Source organism: Lepisosteus oculatus, chromosome 26 (assembly GCF_040954835.1).
Source record: "Lepisosteus oculatus isolate fLepOcu1 chromosome 26, fLepOcu1.hap2, whole genome shotgun sequence".
Taxonomy (NCBI): Eukaryota; Metazoa; Chordata; class Actinopteri; order Semionotiformes; family Lepisosteidae; genus Lepisosteus; species Lepisosteus oculatus.
Genome location: NC_090721.1, coordinates 12,077,240 through 12,100,138, shown reverse-complemented (window position 1 = coordinate 12,100,138; position 22,899 = coordinate 12,077,240). Strand labels below are relative to the sequence as shown.

At 52.3% G+C, this 22,899-nt stretch overlaps 1 long non-coding RNA gene across 1 annotated transcript; it reads right to left on the bottom strand.

Annotated features, from left to right (window-relative positions):
- Nucleotides 1-1,181: 1,181 nt before the first annotated feature.
- LOC138225161 (uncharacterized) lies at nt 1,182-9,606 on the bottom strand. Its single transcript, XR_011183743.1, has 6 exons — nt 9,278-9,606; nt 7,480-7,553; nt 6,559-6,629; nt 2,308-2,355; nt 1,411-1,574; nt 1,182-1,282 (listed from the first exon to the last, which is right to left on the bottom strand). It is a non-coding gene; the product is annotated as an uncharacterized lncRNA (long non-coding RNA).
- Between the last annotated feature and the right edge of the window lie 13,293 nt (nt 9,607-22,899).

Below are 22,899 nucleotides of genomic sequence, written 5' to 3'. Positions count from 1 at the left end.
CTTGTAGCGTGAGAAGGGTTTAAATTTCGACGTAAGGAGTTGGCCATCGTTATATTTCGCGAGGTATAATACGGGGGAAAAAGAACATTTGTATTTATCAACCTACTAGTAATACTGGGTGGATGTCACGTTCCCCAAAGTTCAGTGCCTCTCTCTAATAAAGTAGAAACGCGACATTAAACTCCTTTCGAAACGGGAGAAATCACCAGGACACGATACAACTGACGTCCGGAACAGAAAAAAAGAACTCCTATTGCCATTTGTAATGACCCCGTCGTGTTTTTCCCGGTGTACGCTTCTCTTTCGGAGACCGTTTCTCTCTGGTGTTGTTTTGCTGTTGGAATAAATGCAGAGGTGACCCTTCTGTGTGGAGTCTGCGTGTTCTCTCCAGCGGGTCGTTTCCACCACCGCAGGGTCTCCCAATCGTCACAGAAGTGTGTGTCGTTTTGGGTGGTGGTGGGGTGGTGCATGTGGGATACTGCGCCCCGAGGGGGACGAATGGAGAAGACCTGTACCTTCACGAGTCCAGGTTGTGAAAACTTCTTCTGGCAGTTCAAAACGTTTCTAAGAGACTACAGCGCTACCCTGTTTTCCATTTGTATCGTGTATTATTATACAGTCATAAGTATCTGTACTGATCACAGAGTCCCCCTCTCACTGCCAGGACTGAAGCCCAGTGCAGCACGAATAATAATAATAATTAATAAGTCTGGACTCTCCACTCAGAGCTCTTCCCAGGTCAGGGGGATCCCCTCCAGCCCCCCCAGTGTGCAGCCCCCACCTGGATGATGCTCCAGTCCGCTCAGCACACAGCAGCTCTCAGTGGGGTGGAAAGCAGAGGGATGGAGCCAGTTCAGAGAGGGGGGTGATAAGGAGGCCATGATGGGTCAAGACTAGGGGGGGAATCAGGCCAGGATACTGGGGTAACACCCCTACTCTAATCCAGAGACACCCCGGGATTGTTAATGAGCACAGAGAGTCAGGACCTCGGTTTTACGTCTCATCCGAAGGACGGCGCCTGTTTACAGTCCAGTGTACCCCGTCACTATACTGAGGCATCAGGACCCAAACAGACCGCAGGGTCTCACACCTCTCCCAGCAGCAACCTTGGGGGGGGGGAGGGAAAAAAACAAAAGCTAAACAGATTTTTTTTAAAAAAATTTTATTGATGCTTAACAAAAGGTCATCAGTCCAGTCTGGGGTCCCTCAGCTTCAGTCCAGTCCAGTCTGGGGTCCCTCAGCTTCGGTCCAGCACAGACTGGCACAGAACCAGGAAAGGAACCTGGAAAGAATATTGTTATTGCAGTTGTGAGGGACAAAGACACAGACGTCACCATGACATCAAACAGCAAGAGGAGACTCCTCCTTGAATCACAGACACGACCGGGCGGCGCCCCCCTGTCTGATCACCTGCACCTCCTCTTCCTCTTCTTGTCCTTCCCGGCAGCCTGCTCCTCCTCTCCCTCGCTCTTCCTCTCCCGACCCACGGTCTCCGCCACCTCCATCGGCTCGTCCTGATCTTCTGTCTCCACTGACACGCAGCTCAGGGACTTCAAAAAGACGCAACAGCGCTTCTGAAGCAGAGACAGGAGAGTCACGTTAAGAGTCGGACTGGACACTCCAGTACATGAACACTGCACTGAGAGAGAGAGGAGTTCATACACACACACTGACTGGACACTCCAGTACATGAACACTGCACTGACCACAACCTGGCCATAGAAACTCGGCGACACAGGCAGACCTGGCTGCCCAGAGAGGACAGGCTGTGCTCCCACTGCCAGCAGGGAGAAATAGAGACAGAGGTGCACTTCCTACTGCACTGTGACAGATACTCTGGGATTAGAGAAACATTCTTCCCGAAATTCAGAAATCTAATCCCAGAGTTCCCACACCTGCCAAAACCACAACAGGTCCCAATCCTACTGGAAGAGGGAGGAGGGAACTCAGTTGATCTGGCAGCCAGTATGTGATCTCCTGTCACAGCCTGAGAAACAGTAAGTCCGTCTTCCAATAATGCTCCAGCCGCCTACAGTATATGTCAATATTATATAATATGTGTTTGTTGTAAATGTCTGTAACATGTCTGTAGATTTTATTTTACTTCTATTTTTTGTTATGTTATATGTTAATTTTATTATTTTTATTTGCTTTGGCAACACTGATTGTACCCATCGGTCATGCTAATAAAGCACCTTGAATTGAATTGAATTGAAAAATTGAGAGAGAGGGGTTCATACAGACACCGTGACTGGAAACTGACTGGACACTGGACAGGAGTAAAGGGAGGATCAGAGCACTACCCACCTTCTTTTTCTTCTGTTCCACAGGAGGTGGTGATTGGACCTCCTCCAGCTGGAGTCCGAGGAGGGAGAGAGGGGGCAGGAGAGGGACAGCACAGGGAGAGAAAGAGAGAGACAGGTGAGTCAAGTGTCCCAAGAGTACAGAGACTCTGCTGAGATCACACTCGCAGTGAGTGAGCCTGGGTGTAGCCCACTAATACTGACCCACTGGACACCACAGGACAGAGAGGAGGAGGAGGAGAGAGACACACTGCCTGGACACCACAGGACAGAGAGGAGGAGGAGAGAGACACACTGACTGGACACCACAGGACAGAGAGGAGGAGGAGAGAGACACACTGCCTGGACACCACAGGACAGAGAGGAGGAGGAGAGAGACACTAAGTCTGGACCCTCTCCTCTCCAGCTCTTCCCAGGTCAGGGGGATCCCCTCCAGCCCCCCCAGTGTGCAGCCCCCACCTGGATGATGCTCCAGGCACCTTAGTTCTTATTGTCAAGAAGGAAAGAATATTAGAAACATGAAAAGGCTGAATGTCTTAAATGCATTTTTTTATACTGAAACAGAGAGGCACACACACGTCATTACAAACGCACACCCGCACAGAGACGTTCTCAAGCGCCTTGTTCATATTTATGGGCTCCAACAGGAACAAAAAACGCCAGCCTGACAACTCGAGCATTCAAACCAAGAACCCAACCCGTACTCACATTGGCAGCCTGTGCAGAAAAGCATAAAGAACCACAAGCCTTCTCTATTGGGAGGAAAAACACACACTCCCTCTCTCACACTCCTGATTTCCTTAAATAGCTCATTCTTCATCTCTGGCTCCTACATACAGTATAGCAGCGCTCAGTCTGCTTTGAATAAGCCATAAATCCTCAGACTGCTTACTGCCCTGGGCATGTACCAATAAATCCGAATGCACATCTGAATCCCAAACAGAATCTCTAGTAAAATACGATCATTTGTGAAACAGGCAAATGACTGTCTCAGGGGCCCATTCCTCATTCTCAAGACACATGTATGCAGTACGTACACCATGCATTGAGCAATAGGGACTGAATACACCGCAGGTAAGGTTAGAAGTCATTCTGAGGTGCCACATGTGAGGGATACAGCTAGGCATCTGAAATGCAGGGTTTGAGAGCCCTTTCAGGAGCACTGCATCCTTTGAGACAGACCCGTGCGTTTTAAACAAATGATCATTTCTTTCAGCATTAGGGACTAAATATACTAAATGTATGATGTTAAAATGTTATTTTCACATATATTAATGTAATAAATGATTGCTTATGCTTTAACAACAAATCTAATTAAAATAAAAGCTTAAGTTTTGTATTTATCTTGTACCATAGAACATGATTTTCTTTGTATTTCAAGCCCACAAAGTGTCCAAATGACACACTACATGATATAAGGAAGATTATCACATGCATATCGGTATTATCTTTCTTATGAAAATGCATTCCTTTCATTACCTTTTACTTTTTAAAATGAACTCAAATTGTGTATAATGTAATAATTTAAGTAGAGGACTCCTTCACTGTCCTGACTCTTCGCTGTGTCTCTGATCCTGTCTCTGTCTGGCTCTTCTCTCTGTGTATCTGATCTCCTCCATGAGGACTCCGTCACTGTCCCGACTCTCCGCTGTGTCTCTGATCCTGTCTGTCTGTGGCTCTTCTCTCAGTGTATCTGATCTCCTCCATGAGGAGGCCTTCACTATCCTGACTCTCCACTGTGTCTCTGATTCTCTGATCCTGTCTCTGTCTGTGGCTCTTCTCTCAGTGTATCTGATCTCCTCCATGAGGACGCCTTCACTGTCCTGACTCTCCCCTGTGTCTCTGATCCTGTCTCTTTCTGTGGCTCTTCTCTCTGTATATCTGATCTCTTCCATGAGGACGCCTTCACTGTCCTGACTCTCCCCTGTGTCTCTGATCCTGTCTCTGTCTGTGGCTCTTCTCTCAGCGTATCTGATCTCCTCCATGAGGATTCCTTCACTGTCCTGACTGTCCGCTGTGTCTCTGATCCTGTCTCTGTCTGTGGCTCTTCTCTCAGTGTATCTGATCTCCTCCATGAGGACGCCTTCACTGTCCTGACTCTCCACTGTGTCTCTGATCCTGTCTCTGTCTAAATGTGGCTCTTCTCTCAGTGTATCTGATCTCCTCCATGAGGACTCCTTCACCGTCCTGACTCTCCCCTGTGTCTCTGATCCTGTCTCTGTCTGTCTGTGGCTCTTCTGTGAGTTTGACCTTGAGAGATCTGTAATGCTGAGTTCTCACTGGAGCAGTCCGATATGATCTTCAATAAAAGGTCCAGCAAAGTCAAAGCTGGTCGGTCCCAGAACAGGACAACGCAAGCTCAAGTATCAATTCATTAAGTTTGTGGGTTTTAATGGATCCGGCCTGAGCAAGCCTGGTTCAGTTAGCAAACAGGCGGCCCACGATCGGCTTTCAACTCATTTCACAACTGCGGTCTCTCATCCTGTGTTTCGGTCTGTTTCGGAACACCTGGAGAAAACGGACTCCGACTACTGCCTGGCGCAAACCCCACTCCCAGCCGGTGATGGTGAGATCCGAAGACCTTTTAGAACAGGACTTGTAAATATTCCCCTTCCATCGTCGTCAGAAGTATGAAGTGGCTCTGCGGGTTTTTTTTAAAAACCCAGCGACGCCGACTTTGTCTTCACCCGCAGCAGAGCAGGTCAAAGTTTATCCCTGCGCTGGAAGGACAGGAAAAGGGACGCGGCGTTTCGGCCGCAGAGCCTCCTTCGGGCGCGTGAAGCCGGAAAAGACCACAGTCTAAATGTCGCGTCTCTTTCCCCTCTCTCTCGGCCGCGTGGAATGATCCCGTACCTGCTGCCTCTGCGGCCTGCGGGTGGCCGACACGGCCCCCTCCCTGACCGTTATCCCTACCTGCCGCGCGTCTTCAGCGACGCTTCCCTGACCGTTATCTCTCTCTTTCAGGAACCGCGGCACCGCAGGAATGCCATTACTCCGTGATCCAGGATCCCGGGCCCGCGGGCGGAAGTAGGTTTTGCCTTCTCACGTGTAAGGGCTCGCAGGGCTCAAACGGCAGCGGCGGGGGACGGCGAGACGCCTGTGGTGCGCGGGCTTGCTAGGTCAGTGTGAGGTGAAGTCGGGGCAGAGCCCCTGGACCACAGCCCCACCACTGGGAGCTCTGCTAAGTGCTGGGTTGGGCAATCATTACTGGATACGAGTGTCAAGTGTCGACACGAGTGTGAGCAGCGTCGATTCGAGTGTGAACGGTGTCGACACGAGTCCTGTTGGTCAGTACAGTGTCAATACGAGTGTGAACAGTAAGTCCTGTTGTTCAGTACAGTGTCAATACGAGTATGAACAGTAAGTCCTGTTGTTCAGAAGTGTCAATACGAGTGTGAACAGTAAGTCCTGTTGTTCAGTACAGTGTCAATACGAGTGTTATAAGTGTCGACATGAGTGTGAACACTGAGTCCTGTTGATCAAAAAAGTATTAATATAAGTGTGAACGGTGAGTCCTGTTATCTGTACAGTGTCAATACGAGTGTGAACAGTGAGCCCTGTTGTTCAGTATGGTGTTAATGTAAGTCTTATCCTGTATAGTATAAGTTAACATAAGTATTGACCAGTATCCTGTTGTCTACAGACATCACACTACCCAACAGTGATGTGGAGTACGCCACCGTCAACAAACCGAGAGCAGCACAAAGTGAGGACTTTTTTAACTCTTTACCACAGTATAAAACCCACAGGAGTAATGATAATGACACTAAAAACAACAACACTGATAGTGAACAAGAGATTTTGAACAATACACATTCTAGTCAGATTTAAATACCCACAGACCTAACCGTTGGAAATTGTAAAAAAATGCAAATTATTTTTTTTCTGCGTGCAGGTTTTCTAAGAACTGAGGAAAGGTTAAAAACGAGAGAATGCCATTCGGTTTTTCAAGCCTGTCTGGTAGTTAGTGATTAATTGGACCCATGATTTAATCCACCTGTATCTGGAGAGAAGCCAGGGTATCGGCATCAACAACAAGGCTGTGCAGCTTGTTCCCCACCCGCCTCTGTGTAAAGACGCGTCACCCATTCTTGGTTTTATTTTCACCTTTCACTATACATGAAGAATTCCAAAAGGTGCACAAATGCTCTGGAGCTATTCTTTGGTTCGGCGATGTCTCTGGAGCCTTTTGTCACAGTGTGCGACTTCCCTGTGTGTCTCCCCGAACACAGGGTCTGACTGAAGGGGCACTGACCTGCAGGAATGGGAGGAGACCGAGCTGGGACGGTTCTGCCACGTCAGTGAAACTCTGGACCCCGACTTCATCTGCCAAAGAAACAGTAGTGTCAATTCACTCAGCCAGCGAGTTCAACTGTCGCCTCCCTTCTCTCCATCTCTGTGTGTCCCATCTCTTCATAACCCGTCTCCTATCAATCCTACTGTGTTTCATTTACTCTTCCTCACTCTGTCTCCAGTCCGGTTGTCTGCACTTAAAACTGAGGTATTTTCTGTGATCTCCTCTCTCTCGCTGTGTCTCCTGTCCTGTGGGTTTGTTACTGAGGGATTCTCTGTGATCTCCTCTCTCTCTCACTGTGTCTCCTGTCCTGTGTGTTAGTATGTTTGTTACTGAGGCATTTCCTGTGACCTCCTCTCTCTCACTGTGTCTCCTGTTCTTCAGTGTTTTAATCCTCTTAAATAATTTAGCTCATTCCTCTCTCACTCACTGCGACTCCTATCCATTCTGTGTTCAGTTCCTCTGACTTGCCTCTTGCATCAGCGCTAGCAATATCATGCATCTATTTAATTTAAAATTATTGATCTGTCACCTTGATAGTTCGATCTCGGCTACAGTTAGCATAGATGGCACAATTAAAAGGACGATGAGCTCAACATCTGTGCGTGTCTAATTAACTGAACCGTACAGAACATCCTGCCTCAGCTAGTCTCTTGCTGGCGGGGTCGCCCATCGGCTAGGCCACGTCTCCAAGAAATTCTGCGGACTGGACACTGCGGGAGGGTAGGGCTGTGTTTCCACACGAACGCCGGAAATCACTCAGGATCTCCAGAGAGACTCCTGTAGCCTTACAGCATCACAGTCACAGGCCTCAGCATTGCAACTGTATAATATCAAACGCCCAGACACCCTGAGGTGAGGCCGACCAGTCTGAAGTATTACCTGTAAACACCAGGCACACTGGAACCTGACTTCATCGTCCACTTAGCGCAGAGGTGGGGCGGACAGTCAGTTTTCTGGGGAGAAAAAAAACAACACCAGGAATTTAGCATACTGAAAAGAATAATGGAGTGATGATCTGGCTGAACCCGCTTGGCTGAGGGCTCCTGGCCAGAGGACGAGGAGGCTGGGACCCCCCCTGCACAGCGAGGAGGAGTGACCAGGGGGGGCAGCTACACAGGTGGAGACGGGGTGGGAGAGGGACGCGAGGGAGAGAGGGGGATCACGTGCAGTATTGACAGTGTTTCAGGAGAGGAGTCAGGAGTGATTGCTTGAATATCGACAGCCGAGTCTGACTGAACTAGGGTGTGGCCATGCCTCTTGAACTTTCATCACAAACTCCTGTCTTCCTGCGGTGTCTCTGAGGAAGCTACCATTTTTCACTGGCTAATAAGAGGTGGAAGAGGTGTTAGTGGGACAGCAGGGGGGCGCTCACCCTGCGGTCTGATACCCCAGTATAGTGACGGGGGACACTATACTGTAAACAGGCGCCATCCTTTGGATGAGACGTAAAACCGAGGTCCTGACTCTGTGGTCATTAAAAATCCCAGGGCGTCTCTCGAAAAGAGTAGGGGTGTAACCCAGGCGTCCTGGCCGAATTTCCCATTGGCCCTTACCAATCATGGCCTCCTAATAACCCCCCTCTCTGAACTGGCTTCATCCCTCTGCTCTCCTCCCCACTGAGAGCTGGTGTGTGGGGAGCGTTCTGGCGCACTATGGCTGCCGTCGCATCATCCAGGTGGGGGCTGTACATTGGTGGCGGTAGTGGGATTCCCCATTCCCTGTGCAGCGCTTTGAGTGGAGTGTCCAGAAAAGCGCTATATAAGTGTAAGCAATTATTAGTAAGGCCCCTCAGTAGTTGAGATCTCTGTTATACCCATCTAGAAACATGCAATCAGCATGTTATTGATGAAGCAATAGTCACAACATTATTCCAAACCTCTAACCCTGCACTAAGGGGCATGCTTCAGGCTCGGGCCAGGGTGAGAGGCAGGTTATGATGACAGTCATGGTTTCTACACCTTATACTGAGCTCAGAAATGGACCGAGCAGACATCTCACAAACAGATCCCTCCGCGTATAAGAAAGGCAACTTGTCTCTGCAAAAATACCACAGATTCACATCCGAAATATGATAAAAAGGCAAAAACACCACACTTGGAATGCAAACGTACCCTAAAAAGGAAACACGGTTTTAAAACCAACTTGATTTTCCCCTGGAGAAACCTTTTTATGGACACATTGCATCTATTACACATGTATAACTAAATATAAAGATAAAACTTAATATAAGAAGTCATGACATATCACACATGACGTCTGGTTCAGAATAAACAGTTTACACTGACCCACCTTTATTTACCCTGGTCACTCACTTCTATTAACTGTTTTAATAAGGGTAACAAATGAATATTTGTTTCAATTTGGGATCTACATCTGGGAGCCCTGAAATGTTGGCCAGAGGGGAGAAGCTGATATTCAGACGTGAGAATATATTTAAAAAAAGGATCTGGTGTTGTTTTTCACCTGTCTAATCAAAGCTTGTTCAAAAATTATCTGATTATAGGACACACGAGTTTATAATCATACTCATTCCACTTTTTAACCCCGTATATATGCACAATATGAAACGTATATACACTAAATCTCACGTGTGACTCCCATAATATACAGTTCTTTACGAAAATTAGGAACACTTATTACAATTATCAACCCCCCATGACGAGGCAATATTTCATACCTTTGTTTCTTTGTGGGTTCAAAGTTCTGTCCTGTCGTTTCACACGTAATGTTTTGGTAGTTATCTCAATTTTCCTTTGCAATTATCTCCAAGATCATCATCAACTTTTTGTAAAACGCTATGCACAACTGATATTTAAAGAAAGTCCTGTACCAAAACGTCTTCGTAGGGAAAGACAACTTTTTTTTTCTTACGTCAGTCGCTACACGGTTACTGTTAAAATCCATTCATCGCCTTTAAAAAAAAGTTTCGTTTTTTATTGTGTTTCACTGACATTTCTGTCACAATTCTGAGGGACCCCAAATAAAATTCACTTGCCGGTATAAAGACGCCGGCGAGGATAAGACAGGTATCGAGCCACCTGCGTATCTAACGGACGTTTAAAATAAATAAAATGGCGTGTAATGTTGCGAAGGGCTAGTGTTTTTTTATAGTTTGTCGATTGTAAGGGACGTGGGCCGCGACAGAAATACTGGTCGGGGTGGGAAAAGGTTTATTGATGGTTTATTGTACCGCAACGGTCACAATTGACTCACCAGCAAAGATGGCGCCGAGGCCACATCGACTCCCTCCCGCCCTGCCTCGCACCGAAGCTCGAGCTGCGGAGCGCGACGCCGAACCGCCGGTCCGCGGGCGCGGGCGCGGGACAGAGACGTCATAAACCCTTCCGAGGCGCAGGAATTATAGATCACTGTAGTTACTTCTGGACCCGGGTTAGGGACAGTGTGCCCTCCGTGAGAGTCTTCTGAGGAAGCCAGTGTCTCATGGGTGTCCAGGCTGGGTACCATCTGTCCATCACAGGACACACAGAAACACACACCATGGACAGGACACCAGTCCATCACAGGACACACACACACTCACTCACACACCCTGGACAGGACACCAGTCCATCACAGGACACACACACACTCACTCACACATCCTGGACAGGACACCAGTACATCACAGGACACGCACACACCAGGGCCAGTTTTCCCAGAAGCCAATTAGCCCAAAACCCTGTCTTTGGAACCAGAGAACACAGGGAGACCATGCAGACTCCACACAGACAGTCCCCCCCCCAGGGTCCAGACCCGAGCCCGGAGCCCCCCTGCGCTGAACCCCTCCGTACAGATGGCAGCACACAGCTCCGTTGTTCCCGATTCCCGAGGTGATCTGTTAAAAGAAGCCGCTGTGTTGCCTCCAGGTGAGGCCCGCAGCCCGATGCCGGTGGCGGCGGCAGAGAACGCGGCGCCGGTGCCGACGACGAGCGGAGCGGCCCCCGGGAGCCCCTCGACGTCGGGGGCCACGGCCCGCCCCGGCGACAGCGCCCCCCGATCCGGCAGGCGGCTGGTCTCCCGCAGGGAGAAGACGATGAAGCAGCTGGGGAAAGTGTCTTCCGTCCGAGGTAGGAGCAGCAGGGCTGGGCGTTTTGTTGGAGCGAAGTCCCCCTCCAGATAACCCACGAACCCCGTCTCTACTGTCACTCCAGTCAGGACAGGAGGCTCTTCTGTACACAGAGGGGGTTGGGGGTGGGGAACAAGCTGCCCAGACCTGTGGTTGAAGCCGATACCCCGGCTTCTCTCCAGACACAGCTGGGTGAGCTCCTCCAGTCAGGACAGGGGGCTCTACTGTACACAGAGGGTGGCGGGGGTGTGGAACAACTCCTTTGTTCGGGGCCTTGGGGCATTCTTGTTGTGAAAGGCGCTATATAAAAAAACGGAATTGAAATTGAATCTTACAGGTTTGGGTTTTTCAGAGATCTTGTCAGAGATCTTGTCTGACATGCCCGTTTCAAAAACGTAACGACACTCCTCACGTTCGAGCGCCGCCGGTCTGTGACGTAACGTATCCTTACACAACCATGACGGTTTCATCATGGACAGCACGAAAGCCCGAAAAGTGGTTGACCTTTTAGTTTGGCAACGCCACGATGGATCCCAGTTTTTTTTTATTTTGGAGGCCAAAGAGGACAAAAAAGGAAACGTCCGGAGTCTTGTAGCGTGAGAAGGGTTTAAATTTCGACTTAAGGAGTTGGCCATCGTTATATTTCGCGAGGTATAATACGGGGGGAAAAAGAACATTTGTATTTATCAACCTACTAGTAATACTGGGTGGATGTCACGTTCCCCAAAGTTCAGTGCCTCTCTCTAATAAATTAGAAACGCGACATTAAACTCCGTTCGAAACGGGAGAATTCACCAGGACACGATACAACTGACGTCCGGAAAAAAAAGAAAAAAAGAACTCCTATTCCCATTTGTAATGACCCGTCGTGTTTTTCCCGGTGTACGCTTCTCTTTCGGAGACCGTTTCTCTCTGGTGTTGTTTTGCTGTTGGAATAAATGCCGAGGTGACCCTTCTGTGAGGAGTCTGCGTGTTCTCTCCAGCGGGTCGTTTCCTCCACCGCAGGGGCTGGTCGAAACGGGGTCTCCCAATCATCACAGAAGTGTGTGTCGTTTTGGGTGGTGGTGGTGGGGGGATGCATCGGGGATACTGCGCCCCGAGGGGGTGACCTCTCACATTGCTCCGGACGAAGGGAGAAGACCTGTACCTTCCCGAGTCCGGGTTGTGAAAACTACAGCGCTACCCTGTTTTCCATTTGTATTGTGTATTATTAGACAGTCATAAGTATCTGTACTGATCACAGAGTCCCCCTCTCACTGCCAGGACTGAAGCCCAGTGCAGCACGAATAATAATAATAATTAATAAGTCTGGACCCTCCACTCAGAGCTCCTCCCAGGTCAGGGTGATCCCCTCCAGCCCCCCCAGTGTGCAGCCCCCACCTGGATGATGCTCCAGTCCGTTCTGCACACAGCAGCTCTCAGTGGGGAGGAGAGCAGAGGGATGGAGCCAGTTCAGAGAGGGGGGGTGATTAGGAGGCCATGATGGGTCAAGACCAGGGGGGGAATCAGGCCAGGACACTGGGGTAACACCCCTACTCTTCTCCAGAGACACCCCGGGATTGTTAATGAGCACAGAGAGTCAGGACCTCGGTTTGACGTCTCATCCGAAGGACAGCGCCTGTTTACAGTCCAGTGTCCCCCTTCACTATACTGGGGCATCAGGACCCACACAGACCGCAGGGTGAGAGCGCCCCCTGCTGGCCCCACTCACACCTCTCCCAGCAGCAACCCTGGGGGGGGGGGAGGGAAAAAACCAAAAGCTAAACAGATTTTTTTTTAAAACATTTTATTGATGCTTTACAAAAGTCCAGTCCAGTCTGGTGTCCCTCAGCTCCAGTCCAATCCAGTCTGGTATCCCTCAGCTCCAGTCCAGTCCAGTCTGGGGCCCCTCGGCTCCAGTCAAGTCCAGTCTGGGGCCCCTCAGCTTTAGTCCAGTCTGGTGTCCCTCAGCTCCAGTGCAGTCCAGACTGGGGTCCCTCAGCTTCGGTCCAGCACAGTCTCGGGTCCCTCAGGTTCGGTCCAGCACAGACTGGGGTCCCTCAGCTCCAGTCCAGTCCAGTCTGGTGTCCCTCAGCTTCGGTCCAGTCCAGTCTGGGGTCCCTCAGCTTCAGTCCAGCACAGTCTGGGGTCCCTCAGCTTCGGTCCAGCACAGACTGGGGTCCCTCAGCTTCGGTCCAGCACAGTCTGGTGTCCCTCAGCTTTGGCCCACCACAGACTGGGGTCCCTCAGCTTCGGTCCAGCACAAACTGGGGTCCCTCAGCTTTGGCCCACCACAGACTGGGGTCCCTCAGCTTCGGTCCAGCACAAACTGGGGTCCCTCAGCTTCGGTCCAGCACAGTCTGGGGTCCCTCAGCTTCAGTCCAGACTGGGGTCCCTCAGCTTCGGTCCAGCACAGTCTGGGGTCCCTCAGCTCCAGTCCAGTCCAGTCCAGTCTGGTGTCTCTCAGCTCCGGTCCAGTCCAGGCTATTGTCCCTAGGCTCCAGTCCAGTCGTCTGGTGTCCCTCAGCTCCGGTCCACTCCAGTTTAGTATAGTCCAGTCCAGATCTTAGCAGGCACAGAACCAGGAAAGGAACCTGGAAAGAATATTGTTATTGCAGTTGTGAGGGACAAAGACACAGACGTCACCATGACATCAAACAGCAAGAGGAGACTCCTCCTTGAATCACAGACACGACCGGGTGGCGCCCCCCTGTCTGCTCACCTGCACCTCCTCTTCCTCTTCTTGTCCTTCCCGTCAGCCTGCTCCTCCTCTCCCTCGCTCTTCCTCTCCTGAGCTACGGTCTCCGCCGCCTCCATCGGCTCGTCCTGATCTTCTGTCTCCACTGACACGCAGCTCAGGGACTTCAAAAAGATGCAACAGCGCTTCTGAAGCAGAGACAGGAGAGTCACGTTAAGAGTCGGACTGGACACTCCAGGACATGAACACTGCACTGAGAGAGAGAGAGGGGTTCATACAGACACACTGACTGGACACTCCAGTACATGAACACTGCACTGAGAGAGAGAGGGGTTCACACAGACACCCTGACTGACTGGACACTCCAGTACATGAACACTGCACAGAGAGAGAGAGGTGTTCATACAGACACACTGACTGGACACTCCAGGACATGAACACTGCACTGAGAGAGAGAGGGGTTCATACAGACACCCTGACTGGACACTGGACAGGAGTAAAGAGAGGATCAGAGCATTACCCACCTTCTTTTTCTTCTGTCTCACAGGAGGTGGTGATTGGACCTCCTCCAGCTGGAGTCCGAGGAGGGAGAGAGAGGGCAGGAGAGGGACAGCACAGGGAGAGAAAGAGAGAGACAGGTGAGTCAAGTGTCCCAAGAGCACAGAGACTGCTGAGATCACACTCGCAGTGAGTGAGCCTGGGTGTAGCCCACTAATACTGACCCTCTGGACACCACAGGACAGAGAGGAGGAGGAGGAGAGAGACACACTGCCTGGACACCACAGGACAGAGAGGAGGAGGAGAGAGACACTGACAGACAGGGCTGAAAGAGAGAGAGACAGAGAGGCAGGGACAGACAGACAGCAGGCCGAGAGAGAGACACTGAGATCGAGGGACAGACAGACTGAGAGACAGGGCTGAAAGAGAGAGAGACAGAGAGGCAGGGACAGACAGCAGGCCGAGAGAGACACTGACAGACAGGGCTGAAAGAGAGAGAGACACTGAGACCCAGGGACAGACAAGACGGCGAAACTCCACCACAGACAGGACAGGAGGCAGGGTGGGACCAGCACTGACCTCCTTCCTCTCTCCTGCCAGAGTAACTGTCTCCACCTCCTCTTCCTCCTGCAAGTCAAGAGACAGGCTGAGAGAGAGACGGGCTGGCGGGACATCGGCGAACAGAGCTGAAGGCAGAGAGCCGGTGAGACAGGCCCAGCTGGGACAACGCAGGACAGACAGAGAGACAGACAGGGAGACACACGAAGAGACACAGGGAGAGAGACCCAGCTGGGACAATGCAGGACAGACAGAGAGCAGGGAGACACACGGAGAGACACAGGGAGACAGGCCCAGCTGGGACAACGCAGGACAGACAGAGAGCAGGGAGACACAGAGAGACACAGGGAGAGAGACCCAGCTGGGACAACGCAGGACAGACAGAGAGCAGGGAGACACACGGAGAGACACAGGGAGACAGGCCCAGCTGGGACAAAGCAGGACAGACAGAGAGCAGGGAGACATGGAAAGAGAGAGGGAGAGAGACAGGGAGAGAGGGACAGACACAGAGACTCAGACAGAAGGACAGAAAGACAGAAAGAGAGAAGTGCAGATGGACAGATGACAGAGACAGAGAAAAGGACATATGGACTGATGGACAGAAAGACAGAAAAAGACAGAAAGACAGATGGACAGAAGGACAGATGGACTGAAGGATAGACGGACAGAAGGACAGATGGGCGGACAGACAGATGGACGGACAGACGGACAGACTCTGCCCCACTTGCCTCGTCAGACATCTCAGCCTCTCTCCTTGCCCTCCGCACCGGGGAGCCCCAGGCGGGGCCTGGCGGGGCCGGGCGGGCGATGGGGGGCAGGACGGGCGGGGGCAGGGGCAGGGGCACCGCCCCGGGCAGCAGGGGGGGCTCGAGGGGCATGGCGGGGAGGAAGGGGGGGCGGCGGGGCGGGACAGTCAGGGGCCTGAGGGGGCCGGAGGGGGCTCTCGGGCGAGGAGGGGGGGGACACCGAGCGGAACGAGCCGGGCGAGCCCGAGCGGGACGAGCCGGGCGACCCCGGGAGCTCCAGCTGCAGCTCGGCCGCCCTCTCCAGCTTCTGGACGAGCTCGGGGAAGCACGAAGACACCACGGGATTCTGTCCAGCGGGGAAAGGGGGAGACACAACGCAGGGGGGATGAGGAGCAGAGACTACGCCTGGACAGGTGAGTGTGTACAGTGTGTCCAGTAAGAGTCTGGACAGGTGAGTCTCTACAGTGTGTCCAGTGAGAGTGTGGACAGGTGAGAGTGGACAGTGTGTCCAGTGAGTGTGGACAGGTGAGTGTGTACAGTGTGTCCAGTGAGAGTGTGGACAGGTGAGAGTGGACAGTGTGTCCAGTGAGTGTGGACAGGTGAATGTGGACAGTGTGTCCAGTGAGAGTGTGGACAGGTGTGAGTGCACAGTGTGTCCAGTGAGTGTGGACAGTGTGTCCAGTGAGAGTCTGGACAGGTGAGTGTGTCCAGTGTGTCCAGTAAGAGTCTGGACAGGCGAGTGTGTCCAGTGTGTCCAGTAAGAGTGTGGACAGGTGTGTCCAACAGTAAGAAGCTGTCTTACCCTGTAACCCAGCTCAGGGGTGTTAGGGGGTGCTCTGTCTCCTCCCCAGATCTCACCTTCAGCTCTGGTGAAATGCCGGACCACTAGGAGACGCTGGAAACGAGGACACAAGACAGAGGTCAGGTCCACAGAGCTCACTCAATCACTACAGCAAGCAGAGACCTCTTGGCCATCAGGACTGTGGGGGTCAGAGTGGGGAGCTGTAGGGTATCGGGAGTTTAGGGGTCAGTGTGGGGAGCTGTAGGGTATCGGGAGTTTAGGGGTCAGTGTGGGGAGCTGTAGGGTATCGGGAGTTTAGGGGTCAGTGTGGGGAGCTGTAAGGTAGATGTGGGGCACCGGGCCCACCACAGGGCGGCCGGTCCAGTCTCGCGGAAGGCGACCGGGTCAGACTTACGGAAAAGCACCGGGACTTGGGCCGGGACCTCTCCCGCTGCCAGTCCGGGTTCGGCCTGACCGGTGTGACCTGTGAAGACGCCAAACAGCCCATCTCCGAGACAGCTCTGACCACATAGCCCAGCCCAGTCGTGTCGAGACTAGGGGCCTTGGGCAGTCTCGACAGTGTGTCCAGTGAGAGTGTGGACAGGTGAGTGTGTACAGTGTGTCCAGTGAGAGTCTGGACAGGTGAGTGTGTACAGTGTGTCCAGTGAGAGTCTGGACAGGTGAGTCAGACCAGTGTGTCCAGTAAGAGTCTGGACAGGTGAGTGTGTACAGTGTGTCCAGTAAGAGTCTGGACAGGTGAGTCTCTACAGTGTGTCCAGTGAGAGTCTAGACAGGTGAGTGTGTACAGTGTGTCCAGTAAGAGTCTGGACAGGTGAGTCTCTACAGTGTGTCCAGTGAGAGTCTGGACAGGTGAGTGTGTACAGTGTGTCCAGTAAGAGTCTGGACAGGTGAGTCTCTAAAGTGTCTCCAGTGAGAGTCTGGACAGGTGAGTGTGTACAGTGTGTCCAGTAAGAGTCTGGACAGGTGAGTGTGTACAGTGAGTCCAGTAAGAGTCTGGACAGGTGAGTCTCTACAGTGTGTCCAGGAAGAGTGTGGGACGTTCAGAGGCAATCTGTGCACTCAGAAGGCCATAATGGACCTGCAGCTTGGTTTTCCTCGGACCCGCGACCCTGTCTCTTGAGCCGAGGCGTGTCCTCAGTCAAGATCACCACTGGAAGTGTCTCTCCTCGTCTGGAGGTGTTACCGTGAGACCTGGTCTGTCAAGCGCTTTGCGCTGCTATGTGTGTGAAAGGTGCTCTATCAGTGAAGTTTATTATTATTATTATTATAATACAGCGAGCGCTGCTGGGGGCGGAGAGGCCAGTTGGAGGAGGGCTGGACGCTGGACGCTGGACGGCGGGCGGGAGGGGTGGACTTACGACGCCTCGCCGGGCCCGGGTCCTGCTGCGACCGCGCACGGCCGTGCGGCATCTCTGTCGGTCCATCGTCCTGCCGAGACAAGAAGAGTCACAGAGGGGAGGGGGCGGAGCCACACAGCTGGGTGGCTTGTTCCCCACCCCCGCCCCCCTCTGTGTACAGAAGAGCCTCCTGTCATGACTGGAGGAGCTCACCCAGCTGTGTCTGGAGAGAAGCCAGGGTATCGGCTTTGTTCCACACCCCCGCCACTCTCTGTACAGTAGAGCCTCCTGTCCTGACTGGAGGAGCTCACTCAGCTGTGTCTGGAGAGAAGCCAGGGTATCGGCTTCAACCACAGGGCTGGGCAGCTTGTTCCCCACCCCCACCACTCTCTGTGTAGAGGTGCACCTCCTCTCAATATCTTTTTACAGCACGATCACACCCATAAGAGTGGAGTAACAGGGAAAAAAAAACAACTTATTTCTCAACTTATTTTATTTCTCGACAGCGGCATTTTTTAACTGACTTACCGATTCACGGGGATACTTAAGGGCGAAACTGAAGCTGAAACTATTATTTGATTGAAGTCGAAGTAACCCGCGAATCTTTTTTGGAATTAACACGTGTTTAGAAAGCGCTATATTGTCCTTTCCTCCTCCTTTCTCTTCACTCCTCTGAGCTCACGGGGCTCCGGCGCCGCCCCCCGCAAGAATCCGCCGCTCTGTGACGTCAGGCGGCTCATTGTGACGCCCCCGTGACGTCGCCCCCGACGCGCTCACGGCTCGGCCGCGAAAAACAAAAATGGCCGACATTTTTCGCGGATGTTGTTTTTTTTTGGGTGGACATTTTATTTTTCCAACTCTCGGCGGCCAGCCGGGTGTCCCTGTACGAACCCGGTAGTCGCCACCCCGGACAAGCAGGGGAAACGGGTCCAGCTGTTTCTGGCCCAAGGGTTACAAAAGCTGCATTTGAATTTAAAGACAAAATCACGTCGAGGGCGCATTCAGCACCCCCACGTCCAACACGGGTTTCCGTGGGGTGGGGTTCAGTGAAATTAGCACCCCCCCGACCCCCAAGTCAAAGAAAGACCAACCTCCACCCCCCTCTAGCGGCCAAGGGCGGAAATTTCGGGCCACGCCACGTCCAAAAAACACGGGTTCCCCCCCCCCCTCCCCCTGTCCTGCGGGGAAAAGACACGGCATTTTCTTTTCCGAGCCCTGCGTGGGACCTCACGACCCCCCCCCAAAAAAACGGGCTTCGGAGACGAGGAAAACCAGGCACGTCGACCTCTCTACAACACCACCCGGCCGTTTCTGTTTCAAACCGTGGTAAAAAAATAAATACAATTTCGCCCCTCACCGACCGCCGCGCAAAAAAACACAACTTCACGCTACAGAAACGGCCTGTGTGAGGGGGGGCACGGGAAAAAAATAAAACCGTGTGCGTGTTTTCGGCAGAGTAAGCTCAGCAGGGAAACTCCCTGAATCTCAGGGTTGCTTCTTGAACCCAGAAAACGACCTTTTTTCTCTCTCTCGTTTTCTTAGTGTCTGGGACGTTCACGAACTCCGCCGCGTCGGTGCGATTCCCAGCGGGACTTGAACATAACCCCCCCGTGGGGCCACAGCGCCCCCGTGTGGCCGAGAGGACCACCACCCTCAGGGCTGAGCTTTTACTGCCGTGTCCCGCTTTTACTCTGGCGATGAAGGAGGGAATCATGGAGGAGAATTGATATTGTGATCCACCAGTCCATCACAGGACACACACACACCCTGGACAGGACACCAGTCCTTCACAGGATACCAGTCCATCACAGGACACACACACACCCTTGACAGGACACCAGTCCTTCACAGGATACAAGTCCATCACAGTACACACACACACCCTGGACAGGACACCAGTCCATCACAGGACACACACACACTCACACACCCTGGACAGGACAGCAGTCCATCACAGGACACACACACACTCACACACCCTGGACAGGACACCAGTCCATCACAGGATGTTCAGTGCCTCTCTCTAATAAAGTAGAAACAAGACATTAAACTCCGTTCAAAACAGGAGAAATCACCAGGACACCATACACCTTGCTCCGGACGATGGGAGAAGACCTGTACCTTCACGAGTCCGGGTTGTGAAAACTTCTTCTGGCAGTTCAAAACGTTTCGAAGGGACCACAGCGCAACCCTGTTTTCCATTTCTATCGTGTATTATTATACAGTCATAAGTATCTGTACTGATCACAGAGTCCCCCTCTCACTGCCAGAACTGAAGCCCAGTGCAGCACGAATAATAATAATAATAATAATTAATCCATCTGGACTCTCCACTCAGAGCTCTTCCCAGGTCAGGGGGATCCAGTGGGGAGGAGAGCAGAGGGATGGAGCCAGTTCAGAGAGGGGGGGTGATTAGGAGGCCATGATGGTTCAAGACCAGGGGGGGAATCAGGCCAGGATACTGGGGTAACACCCCTACTCTTCTCCAGAAACACCCCGGGATTGTTAACGAGCACAGAGAGTCAGGACCTTGGTTTGACGTCTCATCCGAAGGACGGCGCCTGTTTACAGTCCAGTGTCCCCCGTCACTATACTGGGGTATCAAGACCCACACAGACCGCAGGGTGAGAGCGCCCCCTGCTGGCCCCACTCACACCTCTCCCAGCAGCAACTTTGGGGGGGGGGGGAGGGAAAAAACCAAAAGCTAAACAGATTTTTTTAAAAAAAATTTTATTGATGCTTAACAAAAGAACAAAAATTACAAGCTTCAGTCCAGACTGGGGTCTGGGGTCCCTCAGCTTCAGTCCAGTCCAGAATGGGGCCCCTCAGCTTCAGTCCAGTCCAGTCTGGGGCCCCTCAGCTCCAGTCCAACCTGGTGTCCCTCAGCTCCAGTGCAGTCCAGACTGGGGTCCCTCAGCTTTGGTCCAGCACAGACTGGGGTCCCTCAGCTTTGGTCCAGCACGGTCTGGGGTCCCTCAGCTTCAGTCCAGACTGGGGTCCCTCAGCTCCAGTCCAGTCCAGTCTGGTGTCTCTCAGCTCCAGTCCAGTCCAGTCTGGGGCCCCTCAGCTCCAGTCCAGTCCAGTCTGGTGTCTCTCAGCTCAGGTGCAGTCCAGTCTGGTGTCTCTCAGCTCCGGTCCAGTCCAGTCTGGTGTCCCTAGGCTCCAGTCCAGTCCAGTCTGGTGTCCCTCAGCTCCTGTCCAGTCCAGTCTGGGGCCCCTCAGCTTCAGTGCAGTCCAGTCTGGCAGCCCTCAGCTCCAGTCCAGTCCAGTCTAGTCCAGTCCAGATCTTAGCTGGCACAGAACCAGGAAAGGAACCTGGAAAGAATATTGTTATTGCAGGTGTGAGGGACACAGACACAGACGTCACCATGACATCAAACAGCAAGAGGAGACTCCTCCTTGAATCACAGACACGACCGGGTGGCGCCCCCCTGTCTGCTCACCTGCACCTCCTCTTCCTCTTCTTGTCCTTCCCGGCAGCCTGCTCCTCCTCTCCCTCGCTCTTTCTCTCCTGACCCACGGTCTCCGCCGCCTCCATGGGCTCGTCCTGATCATCTGTCTCCACTGACACGCAGCTCAGGGAGTTTAAAAAGACGCACCAGCGATTCTGCAGCAGAGACAGGAGAGTCACGTTAAGAGTCGGACTTGACACTCCAGGACATGAACACTGCACTGAGAGAGAGAGAGGGGTTCATACAGACACATGACTGGACACTCCAGTACATGAACACTGCACTGAGAGAGAGAGGGGTTCATATAGACACACTGACTGGACACTCCAGTACATGAACACTGCACTGAGAGAGAGAGGGGTTCATACAGACACACTGACTGGACACTGACTGGACACTGGACAGGAGTAAAGAGAGGATCAGAGCATTACCCACCTTATTTTTCTTCTGTCTCACAGGAGGTGGTGATTGGACCTCCTCCAGCTGGAGTCCGAGGAGGGAGAGAGGGGGCAGGAGAGGGACAGCACAGGGAGAGAAAGAGAGAGACAGGTGAGTCAAGTGTCCCAAGAGTACAGAGACTCTGCTGAAATCACACTCGCAGTGAGTGACACCGACACTAACCAGCCTCAGGACAGCACTGCTAGAGCACCACAACCCAGACTCAACCACATCACAGCACAGATCAAACAGCAATATATCACACACTGGGACACACACACACAAACACAACATAAACTGGAATGCTACAGAACCTTAAACAGACAATACACACTAGCTGAATATTTGACCAAAATAAAAAATAACAAACAGAAACAGACCCTGACGAAGTACAGGCTCAGTGACCACAACCTGGTCATAGAAACTGGGCGACACAGGCAGACCTGGCTGCCCAGAGAGGACAGGCTGTGCTCCCACTGCCAGCGGGGAGAAATAGAGACAGAGGTGCACTTCCTACTGCACTGTGACAGATACTCTGGGATTAGAGAAACATTCTTCCCGAAATTCAGTAATCTAATTCCAGAGTTCCCACACCTGCCAGAATCACAACGGGTCCCAATCCTACTGGGAGAGGGAGGAGGGAGGAGGGAACTCAGTTGATCTGGCAGCCCAGTATGTGATCTCCTGTCACAGCCTGAGGAACAGTGAGTCTGTCTCCCAATAATGCTCCAGCCGCCTACAGTATATGTCAATATTTTATAATATGTGTTTGTTGTAAATGTCTGTAACATGTCTGCTTTACGCAGAGAGTGGCGGGGGTTGGATGTCAAGGCCTGACGATACCGCATTACGCAGAGAGTGGAGGGGTGGGATGTCAGGGCCCGACGACACTGCTTTATGCAGAGAATGGAGGGGTGGGTGTCAGGGCCATACGACACTTCTTTATTCAGAGAGTGGAGGGGGTGGGATGTCAGGGCTAGATGACACTGCTTTACACAGAGAGTGGAGAGGTGGGTGTCAAGGCTATACGACAGTGCTTTACACAGAGAGTGGTGGGGGTGGGATGTCAGGGCCATATGACACTGCTTTACACAGAGAGTGGCGGGGCTAGGATGTCAGGGCCATATGACACTGCTTTACACAGAGAGTGGTGGGGGTGGGATGTCAGGGCTTGACGACACTGCTTTATGCAGAGAGTGGAGGGGTGGGATGTCAGGGCTATACGGCAGTGCTTTCGGCAGAGAGTGGTGGGGGTGTGATGTCAGGGCCATACGACACTTCTTTACGCAGGGAGTGGCAGGGGTGGGATGTCAGGGCCTGACGATACTACTTTACACAGTTAGTGGTGGGGGTGGGATGTCAGGGCCATACGACACTTCTTTACGCAGAGAGTGGCAGGGCTTGACGACACTGCTTTATGCAAAAAATGGAGGGGTGGGTGTCAGGGCTATATGACAGTGCTTTCCGCAGAGAGTGGTGGGGGTGTGATGTCAGGGCCATACAGCAGTGCTTTACACAGAGAGTGATGGGGGTGTGATGTCAGGGCCATATGACACTGCTTTACACAGAGAGTGGCGGGGGTGGGATATCAGGGCCTGACAACACAGCTTAACGCAGAGTGTGGAGGGGTGGGTGTCAGGGTTATACGGCAGTGCTTTACGCAGAGAGTGGTGGGGGTGTGATGTCAGGGCCATACGGCAGTGCTTTACACAGAGAGTGGCGGGG